This window comes from Macrobrachium nipponense, chromosome 35 (genome assembly GCF_015104395.2).
Source record: "Macrobrachium nipponense isolate FS-2020 chromosome 35, ASM1510439v2, whole genome shotgun sequence".
In the NCBI taxonomy this organism is placed as follows: Eukaryota; Metazoa; Arthropoda; class Malacostraca; order Decapoda; family Palaemonidae; genus Macrobrachium; species Macrobrachium nipponense.
Window position 1 is genome coordinate 51,668,007 of NC_061096.1, and position 16,951 is coordinate 51,684,957.

Genomic DNA, 16,951 nt, shown 5'->3' on the forward strand with positions numbered 1-16,951 from the left:
CTTTGGTTAGGTTGCCCTGTGTATCTCATATGTTTTGAAATATAGCACAACTTTGAGTAGAATTCGTTTGAATACGTGAAGTAAAATATGAACATTAAAGGTGACGGAACATTTCATCTTTAGTTTCCTGTCCACTTTTCTGTGTGCTTTAATTCCCTATAATTTATGTAAACTATCACCCTGCATACCTTTCGTGACACTCTCCCTTCTTGTATTAATATACTCTTGGAACGTCTCCAACGTGAGCTATTGTCAGCTCAATCCCATGTAGTAGACTGCTTCTTCAGTATTTACTGGTTATTTTGATGTGTCGTCTGACAGTTGCCCAACATTTCCTTGAACTGTCATTCACCCTCATCTTAGTCTAGGCAAGGAGGAAATATTTCTCTCTCGGTGTGTCTATGGATCCTTCTCTCTCTCTCCTTCTCCTCCTCCTCCTCCATATACCGCCCACGCAGCTTTTATCACGATCACACGGTGCTGCGATTTGAACATAACAACGAACGAGTCCATTCGTATATAATAATAATAATAATAATAAAATAATAAAATAATAATAATAATATAACGATTATTAATTATATTATTATTATATTATATTATTATTGTTATTGATTTTAATAACTTTATTATTATATTATGATTATTATTATAATAACTATTTTATTATTATTATTATTAAAAATTATTATTATTATTAATTATTATTTTTATTATTATTATTATTATTTTTTATTATTGGATTAATTGAATTTTAGACAAAACAAGACATTATTATTATTATTATTATTATTATTATTATTATTATTAGATTAATGACAAGGTTTTCTAAACAATATGCAGTCGCATAATAACTAATGATATTACCCAATGTTTCTGCATAAAAAAATATACATATATTATTGAGTGACTGTGAATGCTTATACTCCCATTTGATTTGCTTCCCATCTCTTTTATATAAATATATATATATATATGTGTATATATATATATATATATATATATATATATATATATATATATATATATATATATGGGGCCCGCTCCTGTGTCTATCTTGTTACCACCCTAAGCCAACAACAGTTTTTCTTATCTCTTGTCTCAATTATTGTTTTTCCCTTTCGAACATCTGTTTACGAGCATGTCCTCATAGACATCTGTGTAAAGAGTTATGATATGCTTTCACTTAAGCAAGATCAAAACTATTAGTGTCTTTCAGCCAACTCACAACAAAAATCAGTCAGCAGATCTCTTGGCATCTCAAGTTGTGTCAACAACAGAACATCCCCTCATGTAATGCTACCTTAGAGTGACCTTACATGAATTTTCCCCACCACATAATAGAGGTACGGTTGATTTGCTTTTTATACAATTCAGTATATTGAGCAACTGTACTCAACATAGATGAAATTTTCAATGTTGTCAAATTTGCACACATGCACTAATACTTCATAGGTGATACTTGGAAACAATGACTGGGCTAGACATCGTCAGGGAAAGGTGTGGTAGTCTGTTGAAGGAACATGTGACATTTGCTAGATTCACACCAGCATCTCATAACTTTTTTTCAGCACCCTGAAACTTTGGAATAAACTGGTCAACTTATGTAAAATGGCCACAAACGCCATTCAGCCTCATAATTGCACTTGGAATAACAAAAGGTTGTTTGGACTAACGTTCTACTGTTTCCTTTACAGTGAATATGGCTTTTGTAACCCTAGTATGGATAAAGGACTAAAACTTTTGTGTCGGATGGTTGACTATACTCTGTTTTTTTTCATCTGTCCATCCGCCTGTGGTGTTTTTGTATGGTAACACTGCGTCCCGGGCTTTAAATAGTTACGGTATGTGTAAGTTTTAGGTAAATAAAAGGATATCTGGGTGTACATTTGCAACTGAAGAGTGTTTTAATAATTTACTATATGCGAAGTACACCGTTAATATTCGAAATAGGATATTATTATTATTGTTGAAAGTAAGCTGAATGTAACTATCTAAAGCCCGGGACGCAGTGTTACCATACGGAAACACCACAGGCGGATGGACAGATGGAAAAAAACAGAGTTAGAGTACAACAGCAGCCCAATCAGTCTCAAACCAACAGCAGCCTATATCCAGTCAACTGAACCATAATGACCACCACATGCATTCATTAAATAACTCATTCTATAAACCACGCATGATCCATGACTGATGCTTACCCTGCAAAGATGAGACTCCCTCATTCTTGATCTCTATTTAGGGCCTGGCTTTCCTTGAGTCCCTCATGCTGCCAAGAAACACATCCAGATGGCCTCCCCAGTGTTGCCTCTGCCAGGTAACTTTATCAGTATGATGTGAGGCACCACAATTTAATATTTTTTTTCTTTATCTCAGTCTTTCCTTCAGATACTTCATAGAAGGTCACTGTATATATGAATGCACAGAGATGTAAATTGTCATAATTAAGGGTGATGGCAACAGATTTTTCTGTATAGGAAAGAACTCCAGAAAGCCATGAGCAATGGCACCAAAAAGCCAAAGGGCTCCTTAGCCAGCCACTGTCACTGAGGGCATGTAACACCCACTCTGATTCTAGATTGTGAATATCTACTACATTGTGGGATCAGTCGCTATAGACACAGGGTCCATGGCACTGCCTATGGTAATATTATGGTGAGGGACAAAGCAGTGCAGAGGGGAACTCGTATCTTCCTCGACAGTAGGGCACAGAGTACATTTGTGTGGTTATTTGCAGTGAAGCAACGGGTATTATCCCCTTTTAAACCCCATTGAGCTTTCATAACTTGACGCTCTCAGCAAACCTAAACTCCGTGACCTTGTTTAACCAAATGTACAAGAGGGAAATTGGAAATTCTTATTAAACAATCCTGCTGACATGTTGACAAGGTGATCTATACTCTAGTCTTAACACATACTAATTAGTCCTGAAGAGTTTTTGGATTTAGATCTTAAGAATTGAAAGCTTCAGATTGCTATTTCATATGTTCGCAGTTGGATAATTTCACCTTAGTCCACTAAACTTATTTTGTGGTAGCAGACCGGAGGTAGGATGAACCCATTATGTCACTTATCCACCACGTCCCCCATCCTTTTATCTGTTTAATCAGTTATTCATATTTTTCTTGTTATTCTTTGTCTGATTGTGTCCAACCATTTGTAGAGTTATTAGCAATAACCAGATGGGAAGAGATGAGTGAACCCTTGCAGTGATTGAGAATCAGAGAAAAGCCTCTTCTAGATAATGCTGCCATCTTTTATTTCTTGTGAGGTGTTTTAACACGTTTTAATTTACGTTAAAAGTTAGGAAAATAATGTTTGCAACTTATGCTTTGAGTAAGTTGGAGGTCGGATCACGCCTTGTTCATGTTTCATTACCCATCCCATTCAGGGGAGAAGTGTGGTGTCACACACCATCACTTCTCCGTTTTTGTATCCGAAACAGTAACGAAGTACACTTTGACCCAGCCAGTACCCCTTTCAATGTCAATTGGACACCATCGATTTGAGCAGTTGCCTTCGGGGGCATCAGATGCTCTCAACAAAGCAACAGTTAACCTAGTAATTCTTGGATGTAACTGATTTTGCATTATCAGTGCAATCGATTGTATGTTGCTTCTCAGTTCGCAACCAGCAGTCTTAAAATTGTCGTACCAACAAGACTGGTTTTTTTTATTGGTATGGAATTGATCATTAAGATAATGGATCTTACTTAAGTCTAGCTGAGTTGATAGTTAGCTGAGATTAAGGAACGTCGGCATACCCAAGTCCTGCTCCGCTTACTTGTCACTTGCATATATTTTTTAACTAATTCATTTTTATAATTTTGTTATCCTATTGTATCCCTTATCTCCTTCAAGAAAATTTCCCAAGTTTATAAATATAGAATATTTTTTGTCTGAGGCATTCATCTAATTGCACGGAACGAAGAAGAGTCAGGTAATCTAATTGAAGCAATTAAGACCTGCGCTCCCAGTCGCTGGAACTGTTGCAGAAATCAAAAAAGGAGGAAAATTTCCAAGCCCCACATTCCTGGGGTTTTTGAGGCTTATGAGCCAAGACTTTGTTTTCACTACAATAAGCTTTGCGTGCCATATTATGCTTTAGTGAAAATAGCTTGTCGGATTTTTTCAAGTTGAGGTAATGGAAAGTAAAGATGAAAAACTGCAATTCGTGTCCTCCTTTCCTCCTTTCTTTTTTATTCTACTTGAACTGGGGTTATTATGCTTTTATGCGAATTTAAACTATTGTCGTAAGCCTTTCAGTCTCCAGTTTTAGGAATTTTTATTCTAAATAAAAAGTTTTTCAGTTCTAAGAGTATGCTTGTTTTTGGGTGTAGTAATTATTATAGTGAAAAGAGTTAAACTTAGTTAAGGGTATACTTCAGATAATAATTATATTTTTTATGGAAATGTCAATGTTAAGAAGCACCGACATCGCGAAAACTAAACGCAAAATTCGTTTCACAAATAATGCGCTTAATGGGATTAGCGTCGTTGTTTCCTGACGTAACTAAGTGCATTTTCCCCTCTTCAAATGGGGGTGGCTTTTGCCGCAAGTGAGAATTTATTTCGAGGGATTCCACGTAAACCACATCGATGGAACGTGGTTTCGATTCCACGGTAATCATTGAACCCTGGAGCGGCATGACTCACTCGCCCTGCTGTCCAAGCAATGGTAGACTTGGTAGTACACTCAATATCGTATCAGGTGCTACAGTATTAAGCAACGGATGCAGTATAAAAAAAAAGCTAGTCATACCAGTACTTAATTTTTGCCTCTGAAGATTATTAGCAAAGTGAGAGTAACATGAAATTCCAAAAAGTAAACACTGAAAATAGAGAGTATTGAGAAAAGGCGAAGGGGAGATGACTCATGTTCCGGCCATTTCCCATCTTCAGGGCATCGGCTAAATCGTGTGCGAAAGATGGAAATTGGGCCCCGGGGCAGAGCAAAGGTGATACTTTCCTGGTGCAGAGGTATTTTAAGCATGGTAAGCAATACCTGCAGACTGGCGATTTATATCCAGCGTGTTAGATGGGGCTGGAATTTTCATGGAGGAATTTAAAACAAATGGAGCTCTCGTACAGCTGTACATGCACGTTTATTCTGCATAGATACGTGATATAATTTTGAAAGGTTGATTCTTCAACGATGCTAATTATCTCAGACTTTTTTTCGTTTGTAGAAAGCATCTTTTTTTTTATCCAGTTGATGTTAACTCTCTCTCTCTCTCTCTCTCTCTCTCTCTCTCTCTCTCTCTCTCTCTCTCTCTCTCTCTCTCTCTCTCTAGATTGCTTTTCTTTTGAAGGGGTATGCGTTATGGTACTGGAAATAAAAGCAATCGAATGTCTTTCGCCAGAATGTTTTGATAAGACGGGTGATTTGCTAAAAAAAGAAGAAGAAAAAAAAAAACAAGCTAAATCATCTGTAATTCCTTAATATGGCGGAAAATATGGGTCTATTACCAAAAGGAAAAAAAAAATATTTTCTGAATTCTTCGCGGATATGACTGACGAAGTACTTTCCTTACTTGAGATGGATGATTTATAATATTCTAGCAGTTGATAGATGATGCAATTAGTAATTATTAGTATTTAGTATTTCTGCTGTGCTGCTGTCGTCGGTCATCGTTTCCAATCATATTTTGTGACCTTTGACATTGTTGTTAGCCCACAAATAAAATGATTGCCGTTCTTAATATATATGAGCAAAAAGGAAATGTAACGCCTTAGTGGCGTGATCGATATGGTCTTGACCTCGGTGGCCGCGAGTTCGATTCTGGGGTATTCCATTGACGTGTGAGAGATGTGTATTTCTGGTGAAAGAAGTTCACTCTTTACGGGGTTCGGAAGTCACGTGAAGCTGTTGGTCCCGTTGCTGAATAACCACCATTCAAACAAACAAGAAGTAAATGTAAAAGGAGAAGAATTGATAAGTTATAATCTTGTAAATGGGAAGTGTATAATACCCCTTTCAAACAGCGTTGCTAAAAAAAAAAAAAAAAAGGATTCAGAAGTTTATAAAAATTTCAAGACCAATACAAATGGAAGGTATTAAGAACCTGTAATCTGTGTTGCTTAAAAAAGCATTTAGAAGTTTGTGAAAACCTGAAAACCAATAAAACAGTTAAAAATATTATCTGAGATTGTTGAGAGATCCATTCTCAACGAATTCAAAGCTAACAAGCTTATGGAGTGGTCGCTCTGACTGGCCTTAAAAGAGAAAATTGTCCCTAGTCTCAAGCAACATGTCGTTTCTCATTGAGGACGATGTGATCACCTATTCATTTTCCAATGCTTTGGCAAGAGATGAACGCTTGCTTCCAAAATTATCTGGAGGTACTGGACGATTGCTTTCATTTTTGTTTATGTCATATTAGTAAGACATCCCCATATCAACACATTGAAGTCTAGCAACATTCTTTAAAGACTTACGGACTTGACGACATTTTCTAAAGTTAAACCTTTATACTGGACGACATTTACTAAAGTTAAACCTTTATACTGGACGACATTTACTAAAGTTATACCTTTATACTGGACGACATTTACTAAAGTTAAACCTTTATACTGGACGACATTTACTAAAGTTAAACCTTTATACTGGACGACATTTACTAAAGTTATACCTTTATACTGGACGACATTTACTAAAGTTAAACCTTTATACTGGACGACATTTACTAAAGTTAAACCTTTATACTGGCCGACATTCACTAAAGTTAAACCTTTATACTGGACGACATTTACTAAAGTTAAACCTTTATACTGGACGACATATACTGAATGTAAACCTTTATACTGGACGACATTTACTAAAGTTAAACCTTTATACTGGACGACATATACTGAAGGTAAACCTTTATACTGGACGACATTTACTAAAGTTAAACCTTCATACTGATAGCTTTTAATATACAACATGCAACATTTCGGCTCAGCGTTTCTGTTTTGTAACGTCAATGTATTCACGTTATTTGGAGGTTAATTAGTGACTTTTCCCTATGGTCGACGTAAAATGTAATTGAATATTGAGATGCGTGGATTAGAACGTTAACAAAATGGTAACAGAATTGTTTTTTAAAAAAATCAGGTGTTCAAATGACTATTTTATTCACGGAAATGTAGACGGGGTAATTAGTTGAACGTCACCGTAGTTAGATATTGTAGCTAAACTAGCTTTTTGTTCACTGAAAGAGATGCAGTATAGAACTGCCTAGACTTTTATTTCCTCATGTTTTACTTTTATCTTTGCCGTGTTCTTGAATATATTATATATATATATATATATATATATATATATATATATATATATATATATACACACACACACACACACACACACACACACACACACATATATATATATATATATATATATATATATATATAATATATATATATATATATATACACATACATACATCGAACTGTAAAACTTTTGTGCAAGATTAATGGAATAATTTAACCGCCGGCTTTACATGTGAGACATTAATAAAATTTTATTTCCACATTGGGTCGGGGCAAAACTTAAGATTCAGGAACACTACTTAATCTTGAGTTATTAGGGAAAGTGGATATGCAAATTGACGATAGAATCATTAAATGATGGGTTACAGATCGTGGCATAACTATCACTGAGTTTTCTTTTGCTTCGCAACAACAAAAAGTCAATGCTTTAACTTGGCTTTGAACCATACCAAAACACCTGTATCAGTAACACTTGTCTTTTGAGTTACAGTAACAATTTAGTGTGAGGAAATATGTATATATATATATATATATATATATATATATATATATAGTAATATGATATACATATATATATATATATATATATATATATATATATATATATATATATATATATATGTATATGTGTATGTATGTTTGTGTATGAATATGTATATAAATATATACATACATACATACATTTATAGGCTCATACAATTTAATATCGAATTCACTATACCCTTGGAATAACTTATACCCAAAGGGATACATAACTGATAAATGCCTCCAGACTGCCTAGGGTTCGAACTTGAGCCTTTGGTTTAAAACACAACGACATACAGTCGACTTAGAGTTATAACTCCCTCTGTATGTAACGCTTTTCCGAAAGTATAATGAATTAGAGATTAAATTGTATATATAAAGATAAATATATATATATATATATATATATATATATATATATAATATTATAACATACATCATATATACATCATATATATATATATATATATATATATATATATATAAATATATATATATATATATAATACAAATATGTACATGTGTGTGTATATATATATATAATATATATATATATATATATATATATATATATATATATATATAGATATATATAGGGAAGGTGGGGCAAAACAGCACACTTAAGGTTTGAGTTCAATTTCTGAAAACCCTTTGTAATATATCTAAAGACAGCTATTTTTCTTCTCACCTTTATTCATCAATAAACAAAATAAACTCTCTTTGGAAGATATAGTTTTCATACTGTACCCAAGAAAATTGACAAAAGAAAATAGACCCTGGTGGGCCTTTATGTACACCGGTTAGGGCAAAATGGCCTTGGCATATGTGGCAAAATGGCCCTTCATGAGTAAACATTTGTTAACACATCTCAGTCTGTGATTTCACATAGAAATGTACCAGTAAATGTACTCAATACAAAAATTAAATAAATATTCAGCACACAACTTAAAATTGTTAAGTTCTCATAACTCTAGAAAGTAATTGGTCTTTGGCTAAATATCACTGAAAATAATAATCTCTTATCATTCTACTTACCAGTTATAAGTAACGTTGCCTTGCATGGCAAGTGATTAATGTTTATATAAAAGAAATATAAAACATATTGTCCTTTTATATGTCCAAAGAAATGGAAGCTTATTATCAGCAAAAATTAATGCCGAACTAAATATAGACCTATGCATAAAATTTGGAGCTGAATTCATAATCATCTTCATCTACACCGGCACATCCGGCATGAGCCCAGTATTTACAATCACCTCCTCTCTTAATGTATTTTTCACTGTAGTAAAAACAGAAAGTCTCGTCATCATCCTCGGACTCACTTGATTCATGTTGAGTGACAGTTGATGCATTAAGAAACAACCTGAAACCTCCTGAAGCATCTTCTTGTATGGGCTTGATGTAATATGCTCTGACACAGTCTTTCTTACTTTACGCTTTGTACTAACTCGATCTGCTTTAGGAGGAGGACTTATTTCAAATGAAGAAATATAACCAGAAGGGCCAGCAGTGGGTAGGTCTGGATCTTTAGGACCTTGCTTCTTATGAGGAGTAGGCCTAAAGCTACTTGGGTATCATTAGGAATCTGAACTTCATCAAATCATAGGAGCTCCTGAAGATTATCAATTAAGTTTAAGTAACAAGTATTGTATTTATTTACAAAATAATACATTTTGTTGATATTTGTGGCTAGAAATTTAACTGAATAAATAAATAAATAAATAGAATAAGAAATTATTGTGCTGGCTCTAATTTGAACCAGCAAAAGGAAAGCCTAACTCATGAAGAAAGAATAAATATTGGAAGTCTCTGTAAGAAAACAGACAATTTTAAAGAACATTATAGGATATAATGAACAGCAGAGGCTGTTTTGAATATAATAATTAATATAAATGTAAAATATTTTCCTGTATTGTATCTGAGGGTAAAGCAGACCACCCTAGGGTAAAATGGACCACTGTGCCATTCTACCCCACGCACAAATGTGCCGTTTTGCCCCCATGGCAATAAATATGTTAACAACAACCTCACCAGACTACAGGGGCTGGGAGTGTAGTTTTCTCTAGTCAGCCATATTCACAGGATGATATTAAAGACTTTTGCAATGTTGCATTAAATTATAAGTCACGGTGTTCCTGCTAACACGATTTTCTCCGACCCTTACCAGTAGATCAGAAGGGGATGAAAATTTCAGGGGAATTGTGCACATAAACAAAACATGGTTAAACTAGCACTTATGTTACAGCTGACTGAAGAACCAAAGATTTAGTACATACACATCCCATGAGGTGGTAGCACCAAGAAACCAAGAAAACGGCTGTGGTCCATATTACCCACTTGTGAAACTTTGCCCACCATCCCCATGTATAATATATATATATATAATATATATATATATATATATATATATATATATATATATAATATATATAATATACACTGCATGCATACATACTTTAGGGTACAATTGTCGAGCGAATTGGATTATTAAACGACGTATGTATATGTATATAAAATGTCACGGTGATGTGATAAAATTCTGTATAAAATATATATAATATATATAGATATATTATATAAGATATATATATATATATTATATATATATATATATATATATATATATATATAATTAAATAATCAGTAATAGTCAGAGATTACATGTGTTGTTACAAATCGCGCGGTCGCACGTACAACCAATAATCTGTCAGGATGATCTACAGATAAAATTATACACTGTGAAAACTCTGGCCTTCATCGAATTCCATCTGCTGTTCTGTGTCTATTTCCTAAACAAATGTGGCTGCCAGTATAATGTAATCGTCTTATATACCTGCCAATCATCTGTAGCCTCAAGTGAATCAGTTGATAGCAGTATTGTTTAGATTTTGAAGATTCTGATTAATTTTTTTTGTTTTCCAAAACGTAATTTTGTAATTTCTCGCCAGTGTTTCTGTAGCTTTGCAAATTAATGTTTTTCGGTCAGATTATAGCGATTCATAAGTTGAAATAGGAAAATCGTCAGTCTTTTGGATTATCTCTGTTTATCCTAGAAGACCAAATTATACGCTTAGGTCCTTGTGCGAGATTACAAAAGACAAGCTTTGACAAGGATGAGATTGACGTGTCACAGCTTAAAAATGGAATGAGGAATGTAGGGTAGGACCCCTCATGAAATGCGAAAGTGTGTTTGTACAGAAAATCAGGTACTGAATGAAGAGCCTGTATGTACTCTTCTAATGTCCTCTCAGTACTCACATTCGAGTGAAGTATCCCAATCTTGATTATCCCGACATTGTAAACTTATTAAATGCAGGACATATGTTAGAATTTTATAGTCATGTAATATGAGATATTAAATTACTGTAAGAGCTAATTATAGTACAATATTTTGGAATGGTACTGTTGTGTTTTTAATTGAAATCGATTGTTTATTTATATTTATTTATTTATTGTGGACTTAAATATCTATTCAAAGTGAGTCTGTCTTGTGCAAGATTATTTTATATAATGTAAATAATAATAATGTATTACTCTATCATTGTAAGTTTGTTGTAATATTTAGTGAATAAATTAAGAGTAAATAACAATAATGTTATTGTATTGCTATGGAGGACCCTTTCATTTTGAAAAGTGCAGCTGCAACTTTTATCTCTTTAGTTTGAATGTAACTCAAACTAATTTTAAAGTCTGCAGTGGTCAGATAGCAGTGCATACAAATATCAAGAAATAGATGAGTTATCCACCATAATGGATATTTCAGCTTAATAGGGGATCTTACCGGTTTTTTTTCTTGCGCTTAATAATAACAATAATAATAGTAATGATAATTTTTTTTTGTGTACAGTAATAGTGTACGAGTTCCAAACTCTAAGCTTAGATTTGCCGTCGTCAAGTCCAGGACCAGCCTCTTGCAACTGGTCCAGGATGGGTAAGCATAATTAAAATAAATTGAACCTAGTTTTGGGAAGGTACGCAACGTCTCTATCGTCTGGACTGGCTGTCTTGATACTCACCGCTGTCATTTTCTTATAGAATGAGTAGACTCGTAATGATGATACTATGGTAGTGATCGTGGTAATAAAAATGGTAATGCTTGAAAACTGGGAAATGGCGGGAATTTGATAGAAAGAGGAAGGAGATGGTGGTCTTTAAAACCTCCTGCAAAATTGTCTTTAATCGTACTTGGCATCAACAATCATTTTAGATTTACATGTGTATTTTGCACACTTGCCTGGCTCAGAGCCAATCCTCCTAACTACATTGAACCTAACGAATGGCCCTCAAAAAGTCCAGCACCCAACATAATGGATTCCACCATGTGGGTTTTACAGTTCCAGCAACTTCAGTTGAAGAGATGAGAGGTCGAAGAATTACAATCCTTAAAAACTCTGTTGATGGAAGCTTGGAACAACATCCCGCTTGAAGCCATCCAAAGGGCGACTGGAAGCTGGCTAGACTGTCCACGTCGATGTGCAGTTGCTGCCACGGAAAGCATTTTGAACACCACACCTATCATTTGTGTTCGTTTTCTGTTTTCATCATGTTTATCTTAATAACAATTTTCTGTTTCCAACAATTAAATCAACTGCACCAAATTTCCTGGTTTTTTCTTGTAATACTGTCCCGAAGAGGGGACGCCGTTACAGAATCAGATAATAACTAGCCTGATGGGTAACTGTAGTCATGACTTCCTCTCAAGGAACGACTGTAACTACAGATATACTCTTCAATAATTAGTTAGATCGTCGACTTAAACATTTAATGCTCTTTCGCCAAATAATATTCTTTTCTCATGCTCTAGAGTTTATTCCTGATGTTTATATCTACTTGGGCACCTTAAGGATACTAATGTCTTCTGCTATTTATTGCCTTCAGTTTATAAGTGCAATTCATTTTTTGTGGTAATGACTTGTTTGTTGCAATTAACTTTCACGTCCCAAAATCCACATGATTTGCTGTGCAACAAGGAGAATGTTACAGTTGCAGAATTGTTAGAAGAGAGAGAGAGAGAGAGAGAGGAGTAGAGAGAGAGAACGAGAGAGAGAGAGAGAGAGAGAGAGAGAGAGAGAGAGAGAGACTAGGATTAATGTCTGTGAAAATTAACACCATACTCTGTGTGCACATCATTTTTATCATTTTGTTCTTAATGATTAACATCTAAATTTATAAATCTTGTAACTAAATGTTTAACAATACATTAATCTCAGTTCTTAAAAGAGTTTATATACTCCTAGCTCGATTATGTCTTCATATTTTTATGTAGTCGTAAGGATGAAAATGTTTGCTACTTCCATATTTATATATGTGTGTGTTTGTATAAAATATAAATATATATGTATATATACATTTACTGCATATTCCTAAATACACACACACACACACACACACACACACACACACACACACACACACACACATATATATATATATATATATATATATATATATATGTGTGTGTGTGTGTGTGTGTGTGTGTGTGTATATAAACAACTCTATAATATATGCAGTATTATTCCGCTCAGAAGTTAACATCAGATTAATGAAAAGGTAGTTGTGTTTAAACCAACCTTTTCCTATTTTCGCTCTGTAACTTTGTTCCTGTGTTATGTTTTAACTAGGTGCTGTAGATCTAGTGAGACTAATGTTAAGTAACCTATGCACAAGTGTGTAGTAGACGTAATGGTAAAGAATGTAAATGTATTCATGTACCATGATTACACCAACTGGTACTGGGAAATAGCCGGAGTGATTTTTACTTCGGTGATGTTGACTCTTTTCTTTTTCGTTTCAGGTATGTCCGCCAGTTACCAGTACGCCTATCAGAATATACTTGTTACTAAGGTAATGTGAGTTATCCATGATTTTCTGTAATTAAGGTTTCCTTCTGGAACGTCAAATAACAGTGGATTTGTAGGATGTTTTCTATGAGAGGGAGTCACTTATTTCAAAAGGAGAAACGTTCCCTGATGAATTTATATTTTAATGAAAGGGAATGGGATAAAAAATGCTCATTAACGTTTGTCAAATGAGATATCACGGTTACAGTGACAGACGCTTATAGGATTGAAAAGTTATGTTGCAGCCTAATCGATCACCACACTTGTTCTGATTTCATGATGTTCAGATGCGCAGTCGGTTATTCGTTACGGATATATCGGCTTGTGATCGTTTTCCTACAAGTGTTATTATTAAACCAAGAGGAAAAGTTCAACTTCAAATTAGCCAACCTCAGTAGGCTACTTTCTTGGCTGTTTGTATGGTGTTTTTACATTGCATGGAACCAGTGGTTATTCAGCAACGGGACCAACGGCTTTACGTGAATTCCCAACCACGTCGAGTGTAAACTTTTATCACCAGAAATACACATCTCTCACTCCTCAATGGAATGACCGAGAACCCTCGCGGCCACTGAGGTGGCACGTCAACACCATACCGACCACGCTACTGAGCTACTTTCAAAGTGATCGTAAAGTCCCGTCCACACGGTCGAGCTATGCCCGACGAACTTTGCTCGATGTGACGTCAGAAGCGGGAAAAGTCAGAACCTTATCCACTGTTTCTCCGCTTCTGACGTCACATCGAACAGAGTTCGTCAAACAAAGCTTGGCCGTGTGGACGGGGCCTTACAGCGCCTCGTTGGTGTGGTTGGTATGGTCTTTCCCTGTCACCTCAGTGGCCGCGAGTTCGATTCTCTGGCATTCCACTGAGGTGTCAGAGATGTGTATTTCTGGTGATAGAGGTTCACTCTCGACGGGGTTCGGAAGTCATGTAAAACCGTTGGTCCCGTTGCTGAATAACCACTGGTTCCATGCAACCTAAAAACACCATACAAACAAAAAAAGAAACGTTTCGTGGAGACGCTCGTAATTCCTGTTCTGGCTTTTCATTTTCGGTGTTCTTTCTCCCTTTCTACATCAGTTGAGGAATTCTCTTCCTCCCTCTGGTTTCCCTGATTCCCTTCACTTTGATTCGTTTGCGAGGGAGGGCTTTCATGTTTTGGAGGGTAGCTTCTACCCTTTCTCTTCTGTCATATATAGCGAAAGACAACAAGTTACCCATCTGAACTTTCAGTGAATTAGGGTGGAATGAGTTGATGACAACATTTGGAGGATTTTTTTTTTTTTTTTTGAAGGTTCGTGAAAAATGAATGAAATGAATAATTGCCATAACAGGTTACCAAAAGTACCGCTGTAGTTTTAATTCATGCTGTTTCAACTCGGTATCGATTCAAATTTCCCTTTCGTCAGAGTTGCGTGGTCAGTCAAAACAAGAAATCATTCAACGGTCGAACCAAAAATAGAGAGAGAGAGAGAGAGAGAGAAACCAGAGAGAGAGAGAGAGAGAGAGAGAGAGAGAGAGGGTGGGATATGGTGGGGTAAGTTGTTATTAGAGTTTTGACCAAGTTAAACGCTTAGGGCGGACGAACTTTGTGAATATGACTATCATTGCATCTTCCTAAAAGCTTTGCATATACTACGCTCTCCAGAGTGATGATCGTAAAGCATTCGATATTCCACCATTGAATGTGTAAATTGGTATACTAACGGAAAATTTATACCCTTTAACATGTACTGGGTAGAAATGAAGATGATTTAGGGTGACGTGTTTTGGTAAAAAGTTATAAAATATAGATACAAAATATTTTTGTTAATAATAATGATAATGATTAGTAACAGTAGTAGCCGTAATAATCTTGTTGAATTAATTTTTTCTCCACGGTTTGAAAATTTTAGTTCAGTCGCCAATTTTTTTTTAAAGTAAATTTATAGGCGTTATTACTTCATCTCATATTTACCATTAATTACTATATGTCTTATTTATTGTATAATTACTTCATCTCATATTTAGTATATAATTACTTCATCTCATGTTTACTTGGGGACTCCCAAGACTACCTAGGAACGGCTAGTAATAGTAGTAGTACACCGCTGTAGATATCGCATATACATACACTTTTCTCGAGACACCGCCTCTCTCTCCCTCCCTCCTTCACCAAAATTATTCTCTCCCCCTCCCCCTCTTTTTCTCTCCTCTTTCTCCTCGCCACGCCTTAATCCTAACCCCCTCACCCCATAACTTTTCTCCAAGGTCTGCACCCAAACAACATACCTTTGTCCGTACTCTTTCCGAACCCTAACTCTGTCGTTCCTAAGCGTGGCTTTTTCTTTTTTTTTACTTCTCTCTTTCTTTTCTTTTCTTTTTTTTCGTGGTCTCAGGGTTGGTCTTAGTCTCTGTCTAGACGGGCTTTATTAACAGACAGTCTCTCTCTCTCTCTCTCTCTCTCTCTCTCTCTCTCTCTCTCTCTCTCTCTCTCTCTGGGACGGAACATGTAGAATCAGCTATTTCCATTCATTGTCGATGATGAATTTTAGTGAAAGGTTTCTTGGGGATTCTTGCAATTCCATCTTCCATTCATCGGTGAACAATTGCTTGTTTGGGATATTCAACTAGTCGCTGATCTGTAATATTGAAGCCTTTGTCCTCCTAATGGAAAAAAAATATATTTTTGTAAAAGATCAAATCTAACATGTTAGATAGGTTGGCAATACTTTTTTAATGAAAATTTTCTTTATTTTTCATGGTGAAAATGACGAGACAGGCTGGATTTTCCAAAACAATTTCGGTCGCTGCAGGAATCGTTCTTATAGAATGATTCAGACCCTCTTTTGGCCGTGGGTCATGAAATCCAGACTGCCTAAGCCCTAAGCAGTGCATTTACACCATTTACCGATTTACAGCCATGGCTCTCATTATTTTAGAGGTCTCATATAATGGAAATACCCCTTTAGCATGTAGATGCCTACCTAACCTACGCTAGAGCACCATGCCCTCGCTTTAATTTTCCTTTGGGGCGGGGGCGGCATAACCTTTGTGCTTTGGGTATTGGGTATCGTCCCGGGACCCTTGCAGTATTAACCGTCACTGAGTCTTAAAATGGTCATATATCACACATTAATTTTTGCGATGTATAGTCACACACACACACACACACACACACACACACACACACACACACACATATATATATATATATATTGTAATATATATATATATATATATATATATATATATATATATATATATATATATATTATATGCATGCATGCATGCATGCCACACTGGCACAAGAATCACGTGACTCCAAGCGCTTTCGTGTATTTGATATTACA

At 35.3% G+C, this 16,951-nt stretch overlaps 1 protein-coding gene across 1 annotated transcript in view; it reads left to right on the top strand.

Moving 5' to 3' along the window:
- LOC135208760 (steroid hormone receptor ERR1-like) overlaps positions 1-16,951 on the top strand; it is a 363,044-nt gene that overhangs the window by 133,238 nt on the left and 212,855 nt on the right.